General features: G+C 41.4%; 1 pseudogene; it reads left to right on the top strand.

Moving 5' to 3' along the window:
* The first annotated feature begins 5,460 nt into the window (after window positions 1-5,460).
* On the top strand, window positions 5,461-5,966 carry LOC101976223 (transmembrane protein 164 pseudogene; annotated as a pseudogene).
* The last annotated feature ends 4,723 nt before the right edge of the window (window positions 5,967-10,689 follow it).

Genomic DNA, 10,689 nt, shown 5'->3' with positions numbered 1-10,689 from the left:
GGTAGAGAGAGAAGAGGGGAGGGGAGGGGAGGGGAGGGGAGGGGGGGGATAGTAGAGGATAGGAAAGGCAGCAGAATACAACAGACATGAGTATATCAATATGTAAATCAATGGAAGTGTAACTGATGTGATTCTGCAAGCTGTATACGGGGTAAAATGGGAGTTCATAACCCACTTGAATCAAAATGTGAAATATGATATATCAAGAACTATGTAATGTTTTGAACAACCAACAATAAAAAAAAAGAATGTCAAGAATCTACACACAGATACAGTCATCTGATTCTTGACAAAGGTACCTAAAACTTACATTAGAGAAAAGACAGTCTTTTTAACAGATGGTGCTGGGATAGCTGTTTATCCATATGTAGAATGAGACTAAACCTTTATCTCTCACCCTGCACAAAAATCAACTCAAAGTGGATCAAAGACCTAGGAGTTAGGCCAGAAATTATGCAACTCCAATAAGAAAACATTGGGTTAATCCTCCAAGACATAGATATAGGCAATTACTTTTTGAATAGGACCCTCTAAAGTTTAAGAAATAATGCCAAGAGTTAATAAATAGGATGGCATCAAGTTAAAAATCTTCAGCGTGTAAAGGAAATAATTCAGAATGTGAAGAGAGAACCTACAGAATAGGAGAAAATCTTTGCTAGCTACTCTACTGGCAGAGGATTAATATCTAGAATAAAAACTATAAAACTTAACATAAAAAGCCAAATAACTCAGTTAATAAATGAGGAAATAAATTAAACAAACATTTCTCAAAAGAAGAAGTAATAACATCCAACAAAAAATGAAAAAATGTTCAACATCATTAGCAATTAGGGAAATGCAGATCAAAACTCCACCAAGGGCTGGAGTTGTGGCACAGTGGTAGAATGCTTGCCTAGTACATGTGAGGCACGGAGTTCATTACCCAGCACCACATAAGAAAAACTAAATAAACAAAATAAATGTGTTGTGACCATCTACAACTAAAAATATTGTTTTAAAAAATCCAACAATATTTCTTCTCACACCAGTCAGAATGGCAATTATCAAGAATACAAACAATTTTAAGTGCTGGAGAAGATGTGAAGAAAAAAGAACACTTTCTCACTGTTGGTGGGATTGTAAATTAATATAACTAGTATGAAAATTAGTAAAGAGGTTCCTCAAAAGAATAAGCATGAAACCACCATATGACTCAGCTATACTACTCCTCGGTGTTTATCTTATTTTTTAAAATTTTTTTATAGTTCGGTAGATTTCATTCCCTACTACTTCCCCATGCCCTACCCTTCCTCTCCACCCTATTGATCAGTGTTTATCTTAAAAAATTAAAATCATCATACTACTTTGATAAGTGCATGCCCTTGTTTATGGCAGCACAATTCATAATAGCCAAACTATGGAACCAGCCTAGGTGTACATCAATGGTTGAATGGATAAAGAAAATATGGTACATACACACACTGGAGTTTTATTCAGCAATAAAGAAAAATGAAATTATGTCATTTACAGGAAAATGGATGAAACTTGAGAACATTATATTAAGGCAAATAAACTCAGAAGGTCATGGGTTGTGAGTTTTCTCTCTTATGTGGAAGCTAGAGAAGAAAAAGGAAAAGAAATGTAGAGAACAATAAAATCCTACCATTATGTACAACTATAATTCATCAATAAAATGTGGAAAAATAAGAATGTTAAGGATCTATTAAAATTTAGGCTACTCAGATATGTCCCTTCCTCTCTGTTTCACAAACCAGAGACTTAACCCAAAGTCAACCAGCTGGATGACTCTATGTCTCCTTAATTCTACTAAGCAAGCCCTCTTCTAGGTTATGAGCTAATGTGTTCTGTATGTGATATTCATATTAAGTAACTCACCAAAACCCAAGCCTGTAGTATACCACCCCTACAGCAACCAAATCCAAACAATGCCTTTGATTGTGAGTGAACTTTTTAGACTTTTCACCAAATGCCTAGATTCTATAACAAAACATCTTTTCTGAACATTCTTACTTCTTTACTGTGGCTTCCCTTTCCTAAGCATAGATTATTTCCTGGTAAATCTATATTATCCCTCCAGCTAGAAGAAACCAAACAAAGAGACCTCTTTACTTCCACTCTACCATACCATAGTGCTTCTCTAAAAAAAGATTCTAAAGTTTTTTCTTTTTATTTTATTATTTACCTTTTATTGTTGCATTATAACTATACACATTGGTAGAATTAGTTGTTACATACTTATTCATGCACATAACATAATTTGGTTAATTTCCTTCCCTAGTACCTCCTCTTTCACCATATCACTTCTTCTACTTTCTACTAAAGACTAACTACTATGAAAATATGCATTTATTCTGTTAGACTACATGAGCATAGCCTATATAGTCTAACAGACTTGTGTTTGGATCTGTTTCTGCTACTCACTAAATGGGTAAGGCTGATTATCTGACTTCATTCATTTCTAAAATCATCAGAGCCTCATTTCTAAAATAAGGATAATATATCACTATGTTATTATGAGAATGATAATTTAACTTATTGTCTGACCATCCAGATACTAACATTTGGCTTCACTAATTTCCCCCATTTTCCTTATTTTAGTCAATGGCACCCTGTGGCTTATTCCAGAATTCCATCATAAAGTCCTATAGGTTCTGTGATTTATTAGTTCTTATGTATATTTCCATCTCTCCATCAACACTATTAACATTCTACCTTCATAGCTTGCCTAAACTACTGCATTAGCTTTCTAACTATTCTTCCCTCTTTTATCCTCTACATTCTCCACTGATTCTCTTCATAGCTTTCAAATTGATTAATCAGATTGAGCCCATTACCTGCTTAAAACCTTCTAATGGCTTCTACTTGAACTCAGGGTACAAATCACATCTGCATCATGGCCTTCAAAGTCCTATAAAATTTATTTGACCCTGGACTACCTCTATAGCCTAATTTCCTACCATTTCTCTCAATATCCACCATGAACTTTCTATTTCTGCATTGTAATTGGTGTCCCTGCTTCCACTCTTACCCACCAATAATCCATTCTTCATAAAAAATACAGAGTAATCTTAAAATGCATAAAAGGGACCTGAACCTTGGTGAGTTTTTAAATGTCTCTAAAATGGGGACAACATTGCACCTGTCCCCTAGGACTTTTGAGAGAATTACACTAGTTAATTTACATGTAGTACTTAGAATATTGCTGGTCATATAGTAAGTACTCTACAGCACTATTAAAAGCATTATTATAATATATGTTATATGACATGCATATATATGTATGTTATTATAGCACTATTAAAAGGGGTCCCCCAAAGATAAAAAATAGCATCCCAATTTGTATTTGTAGATTACATGTAAGACATCAGGAAAACCCAAGATAATCAACAAATACCAACATTCAGAATGGAAGTAGGATATAAAATAAATATAAAAATCAGTGATGTATGTATTAGATAAATTGTTATCACTGTAAGCAAAGGACCAACTTAAAAGAGGAAAGATATATTTTGGCTCATGGTTTCAATTCATAATGAGTTGGTTCCAAGGCAGAAATGTGTTAGAAGTGTGTGATGAAGGAAAGATGTCAGTTATGGCAGCTTGGAAGGAGAGAGAAGAAGAAAGAAGCGGAGGGAAAGAGAAAGAAGGGGAAAGAAGGAGGGAGATAAAGAAATATAAAGAGGTCAGGGACAAGATATAGAACCCAAGTTGCACATCCTGAGTAATCAATTCCTCCAACTCTGTCCTGCATGCCTGCATTCTTCACTACCTCCCACTAGTTCATTCTGCTATCAATGAATTAATCCACTGATGAGGTCAGAACCTTTGGGATCCAATCCAAAAACTCTACTTCTGGACAATGATACAGTGGGGACCAAGCCTTCAACACACAAGTTTTGGGGAGACATTCCAAATCCAAACCATAGCAATACTATTGTGGGATACCATGTAACCATCATCAAGATGATTACAAAATCAAAACAAGTGTTATTGAGGTTAAGGAGAAATAAGAACTTCGATTTTCTGCTGACAGTGATATAAAATGGTGGAAAACAGTATGACTATTTCAAGAGAAGCAAACAATAAAGCATGGGCTATCTATGTGATCCAACAAATCTACTATTAGATACATATCCAAAAGAATAGAATTTAGGGACTCAAACAGACATTTTGACACCTATGTTCACAGCAGCATTATTTACAATAACCAAAAGGTGGAAGTAACTCAATATGCAATGATGGTTATATAGATTAACAAGATGTGTTTTATCCATATAAGGAAATATCATCATGTTAATAAAGAAAAAAAAACTCTGCTATATGCTGAAACCTGAACAATATGCTAAGAGAAATAAAACGATACATACTGTGTGTCTAATGATATTTGTATGAAATATTTAGAGTAGTCCATTTCATGGAGACAGAGGAAGAATGATGGTTACTAGGGGCTATTGGTATGGGGAAATGGGGCTGATGAATACGTTTTGGAGATGGAGTGTATGGTCATGGATCAACTAATGAATACACTTAATATCCCTGAACTGTATGTTCAAGAATGATTAAGATGATACATTTTGTTATATGCATTTACCACAATAAAAATAAAAGTCATTGCTTTCTTATACATAAATAAAAACAGGAAAATATTTCTGTATCTACTTTTCTAGCTCTAAAACACATCTTGAATTAATTCACTTCTTTCCATTTTCAGTTGGACCCAAGTCACCATCTCTCACAGGGATTTCTCTAGTATATTCTTTCCCGGTCTTTCTACTGCTTGCCTTGACCTCTCCAAGTAATTCTTCACATAGCTGCCAAGATGACATTTTTAAAAGTTCAGTGTAATCAGCTTTCTTCTTCATTTAAGACCCTTCAATGGCTTCCCATTGACTTAAACAGTGTAGCAGAATAATTAGCAAAGTGGGTTCTATGGGGACATGGACCGCAGTTTTGCAGGCAACAGGGGCCCTGACTACACCGCCGTCCTCTCTTGGCAGCAGCAGCTACTGGAAAATGTGGTGGTCCTGACTCTGGCCCTTTTGGAGATCCTGGTGGCCCTGCAGCACATCCTGAGGCAGATGGAGGACCGTAGGGGTGGCCAGGGCAGCCAGCCACAGCAGGTGACACAGCGGCCAGAGGAAGGCAAGGAGAGCCTGAGCAAAAATCTGCTCTTGGGCTGGGGATGTGGCTCAAGCGGTAGCGCGCTCGCCTGGCATGCGTGCGGCCCGTGTTCGATCCTCAGCACCACATACAAACAAAGATGTTGTGTCTGCCGAAAACTAAAAAAATAAATATTAAAATTCTCTCTCTCTCTCCCTCTCTGTCTCACTCTCTCTTTAAAAAAAAAAAAAAAAGAATCTGCTCTTAGTAGCCCTGTGCCTGACCTTTGGGGTGGAGCTGGGCTTCAAGTTAGCCACCAAGACCGTCATCTACCTGCTCAACTCCTGACACCTGATCACCATGATGCATATCTTCCTCCTGCCCTGTCCTCCAAGTCTGGGATCTATCGTGGTTTTCAAGTTACAGATGCACATATTGAATGGGGCTCTTCTGGCATTGCTGTTTCCTGTGGTAAATACCCAGCTGCTTCCCTTTGAATTGGAGATTTTCTACATTCATCATGTCATGTTCTATGTGGTGCCCATCTACCAACTTTGGAAAGGAGGTACTTACACCCCACAGCCCCTCATCAGTTTCCGGTGGGCTCTTCTCTCAACTGGCCTCATGTTTTTTTGTCACTTCAGCATTCTACAGATCCTTAGCCTGGTTACCAAAGTGAATTTGAACAACATGCTGTGTCCAGCCACCTCAGACACATTCTACGCCCTTGGTATTGCATGTGGGCCTCCAGACACCAGAATCTCATGACCATGACCCACGGGAAGCTGGTCATCCTGTTCTCATACATGGCTGGGCCCTTGTGTAAATATCTGCTGGATTTGCTCTGGCCTCCAGCCAAGAAATAGACTGAAGGTGCTTGCTTTTTTTCTCCTCCCCAAGGAAGCAAGTCCTGACTTGACTTGGAGAACACCCAGTTCTTGATGAAATCATGGGAGAGGGTAGTAGGATGTTGGTGTATTTCTTTTTTCCTCCTCTGTCCTTTTCTTCCACCACTCTTCCTTCCCCAGCTCCTCCCCCCAGGTTAGCTCCTTGCGCCTGGGGCATGGTGTGGGCCTGGATCTTCCCTTCTTCCTCCCCTTGGCTCTGTCTCCCTGCTCTGAGTGGCCTTATGAGGGGAGATGGTAGTCTGGCTCCCTTGCTCTGCTTGTTGGTGCTTTAACAACAGCTGGTTGAAGAGGCAGGGAACTACAAGCAGTAATTCTTGCAGTATCACAGCAGTGAGATCAGGTTGTGTTTCATTTCTCCACTGCCAGGGACCTCCATGCTCATGCTGGGATCCCCCTTTGTCTCCAGCACAGCCCCCACTGGAAGGGGACTCAGGCCTTTTATCTATACCAGCAGCAAGCCCAGAGCCAAGGGATTTCCCACATAGTGGTCAAAATAGAACTGGCCAGATTCTTCCCACTGGTGTCGCATGACTCAAAGCAGGGAGCTGCCCAGCCACTCCCTCTAGGATGCTGCCCGGGGGAGGAGTGGAGGGCACTACCAGCCTTAGGGCAAGATTCCGCCAAGGGGCCTATTGAACTGTGGTGATGGTGAATCCACAGCAAACAGGGTGGAAATGTACACAGTGCCAGGCAGGACCCTGTGCAAACTGCCCATGAGAGCTGAGACCTGACCCACATCCCAATCAGAAGTGAGCACAGGAATTAAGAAATCAATCAATGGAAGTGGTAACTTGAGAAAACTGTGATTTGAATCATTCTCCACATTCTTGTTGATAATAGATACCATCCAAATCTCCAGTGCCCCTTCAACTCGTTCTTGTATTCTCTTTTGGTTTCTGTGTCTCTGTCTCTTAGGCAGCTTCAAGAAGAGTGAGCTGGAGTTGGGGCTTGGGGTTGTTTTACTTGTTTGTTTTTTGATGCTTGAGTTGGGAGAACCATTGCATCAGGGCCTATTTCTGGAAGGTCCTATAGATCCTTTTCTGGGGTTTGCAGGGTGTGGCCTCACCCTGGTTTGGGAAGCTGAAACTCCAGCCAGTGTTATTTCCCCAGGGCCAGGTTTCTTCAGTACAGCCAGACTCTGTTGAATTGTTCAATGTGGGAAGTGTCACAAATTTCCCACCCTGCCCTCTCAAAAGCCCATGTCTAGGTCAAAAGGGAGCTGTTAAGGGATAGGTCCCCAGGGGTTCAAGTGCTCCAAAAGGAGGAGCTTTTGTTGACAGACTTGCACTCAGTCGTGTGTGCACCTCAAGAAGTAGCTGCATGGCTACTGACACCTTGCTGACTCCTACTAGGGTCAGGTCTGCTTAAGAACAGAAAAGCAAGCTCCTGCAAGCCTCCCCTCCCTTCACCACTCTAGATATCCTCATTGCTCTGGGCCAGTTACAGTATTTTAAGCTTTCTCATATTAGACCTAGATTGTACTTCTGGCAAAGGTGGTCATGATTTTAGCCAATGGACCTCTAGGAGGCAGTGCCATGCAGGAGAATCTCTGAATAAGTTGAGACCCAGGGAAGCAACCCCAGGAGGGACCATCCATCAGAAGATGCCTGCTGGCAAGAGCACAGAGAGCAGCAGAGGAGAACATTGAGTGCCCATGAGCCCCTTGTGATCCATAACCTTCATTTCTTGCCATCTTGGAGGCGGGGCCAAGCTTTTCTTAGCGCCTCTCACTGTAGGGTTACCCTCCAGAAGCTGGATTCACCCTGCCCACCATCAAGCTGCTATATGTGGGAGTGACTAGTGAGGAAATGTGTGAGGTCTTGGTGCCCATTGGCCTCTTAAGAAAAGGTGAGGGTGGAAAGAGGTTATGAGAGGAGCCCCTGGAGACCTGGCCTGGCCCCTCCCAGAATGTGGAGCCACTATAGGCTGAGGATCTATGTCTCAACTGGGGATCAGCCCCAGAATGCCACAGTTGTGTGACAGTAGGCCCCCTCTTCCTCCCTCTTTCTGTGCATGGCACAGATTTCCATTCATCTCGGGCTTTCCCCACACTGCCCTGGTTACAGCTCAGCATCCCATTTTGGCGTGTACTTTCTGGTGCTTGGAAGGAAAGAAGAAGTGAAAGCTACTTTCTCCTTATACCTGTTAGGTGAAGGGGAGAAGCAAAGAGCAGGCTGGCTCATGAAGATGGAAGTCGAAGGAACAGATAATGGGCCCCCTCTACGGGTTCCATAAGGAGTATTGCCCTCTATTTGGGGTATTGGGGAGCAGTAGGCATCAGAGCTGGTCCATGTCTCTCCCTTACCTGGGGCCAAGCCCACCTGGAGACAGGTAACCTGATCAGAGGCAAGACAGCCTGCCTTGGGAGTGGCCCCCATACCTGTCCCACAGCAGACTGATGGCTGTCGGCTCTAGTACAGAAGTGAGGGAGAAGCCACAGTTTGCACACCCAGGGATCAGAGGGCCCTGGCTTCCCAGTTCCTCCTCAGGGCTTTCCTATCTGAGCTGAGGCTGTTCCCCAAGCATCCTGGCCCAGCTTCCAGATGCTGTCTGCCAGTGTGGAAGACTATGTGGAAGTGGCCAGCTGCCTTTCAGACAGCCCCAGGAAGGGAAACCAATGCTCCGTCAGGCCCCCAGGTAGCCTTGGTCAAGGGTCTGAGCCAAGGAGAACAGTCTATTGAGCTGGCCAACTTGTGACCTCCACTCTGAATAGCAGAGAGTCTGCTTCAGGTCCTCCCCATAGTGTTTGGTTTTGTACACCAAAGATCTGGCACAGCTTGCTCTGCAAGGCAGTGATGTGCTCCTCTGTCAGCCTGTGGTGTTCTGAAGCCACAAACTCTTCCTCCCCAAACCTCTGCCTCTCTGGGGACTTGGTAGAACTCACAGAAGCTGTGTGCAGGTCCCTTGGGGTAAGCTGGACTGAGGTACTGTACAGTAACGTGTGCCACCTGCCCTGCTTAGACTTCTGCATTTATATTGGTATTATTGTAGCAAACAGAATAAGATAGGCTGATATGTAACTATTTCTGCTGGGACATTGGCAAATGTCTCTGCCCCTCTTACTATTCCCCGTCCTTCCTTGTTCCCAGGCTGGGATTGCTGTGCCCTGGGCCCACCCCTCCCCCACCCCTCCCCCACCCCTCCCGCCCCCATGCAGTGCCTCCCTTCAGAACCAGTCTTTGTAACCTCCTTAGATAGCAGCAGGGTGAGCCTCTTTGTCAGGCTGGTTCTTGGGTGCTCTGTGCCCCTCCCCACCACCAGTTTCCTCACCTCTTGGGATGTTTTGTAATGTGTTTCCTCTGTTTTGTACAACCTTTTGATTGTAATGAAATGATTTCTGCAGTCACCTTTGGAAATAAATTGCCCTTAAGATTTATTAAAACCTTAAGGATTTAAGATTTTAAATCTTAAATGTGTGAATCACACACACACACACACACACACACACACACACAAAGGGTTACTCTAGTCATATATCAAGACTGAACTTAAACAATTCTCTTTATGGAAGACTTCCCTTGGCCTTCTAGATTAGGCTAAATTCTCTTAATATATGTTCTATAGGATGAAAAATATTGTAGTAAGTTATTTGTAGAATTATTATTATCTTACTTAAAGAAACACATCAGACTGTCTCATGGGGCTAGGTCCCTGTATTATGCCTTCAAATCTATATATCCATAATCTGACATTTTTTATAACTCCACAGGCACTAAAGAGTATTAATATATCACAGAAGAAAACAAAATAGCCAAATTGTAGTTCAAGATGGGAGTCTGAACACAAGAATTCAAAGGTTATAAATGTAACTCTAACAATGAAACCAACATCAGCTATGACTGATCAAAACAATGATTTCTAATCACAAAGGAACTATTTCTCTGAAGGTAGATTGACAATCATTTTAAGAAAGAGGGCTGGTAGGAACAAGAGAAAAATTGGCTGCCTACTAGACCATTACCATTACCATGAGTAGTAAGGGAAAAGATGCATGAAAGAAGTAAGAAGAGGGAGCTGGCTGTGACAAGCAAGTGTGATAGTTGTTTTAAGTAGATGTACCAAATGACAGCTATGATTTCAATCCCAGATCTCACATTCTTAACTTCTATATCAGTGGTTCTCAATCTTCAGTATTTACCAGAATTAGTTAGAAGGCTTGTTAAAATACATATTCCTGGAATCTACCCCAGGGCTTCTCATTAAGTAAGTTGGGGTAGGGGCTGAGACTCTTCATTTCTAAGTTTTCAGGTAATATTGTTGATGCTACTGGTCTGGAGACTACATTTTAAGAGTGACTGTTTTATTGAATAATTGCCCTTGATCTTATTCTTTGCTTCTTTCTGATCTATCAATGGCAGTAAATCCTGACCATCCTTTAAGGCACAGATTAAAATACTTTATATATAACCAGAGATTTGAAAAATTGTACCAATACATGTAATAGAATTATAATGCATTCTGATGTCATTTTTTTAAAAAAAAATCAATAAAAAATTAAAGTAGTTCTACTAAGAAAAAAATACAAACTTCTGTATGAAACTCTCTCTGATCTCATGCCCTCTATTAACAAGAGCTGTGTTGTCTTCTAGAGTTATTAACTCTGGAATACAAAGGAGAAACTGATGCAAGGAGGGCTAGAAGTTTTACAAAGTTATTTTGCAGTGTGTTCTGTTTGTTGCTG

The sequence above is a fragment of the Ictidomys tridecemlineatus genome, chromosome X (genome assembly GCF_052094955.1).
Source record: "Ictidomys tridecemlineatus isolate mIctTri1 chromosome X, mIctTri1.hap1, whole genome shotgun sequence".
In the NCBI taxonomy this organism is placed as follows: Eukaryota; Metazoa; Chordata; class Mammalia; order Rodentia; family Sciuridae; genus Ictidomys; species Ictidomys tridecemlineatus.
The sequence above is the reverse complement of the archived record's forward strand: the minus strand, read 5'-3'. Positions and strand labels throughout refer to the sequence as shown.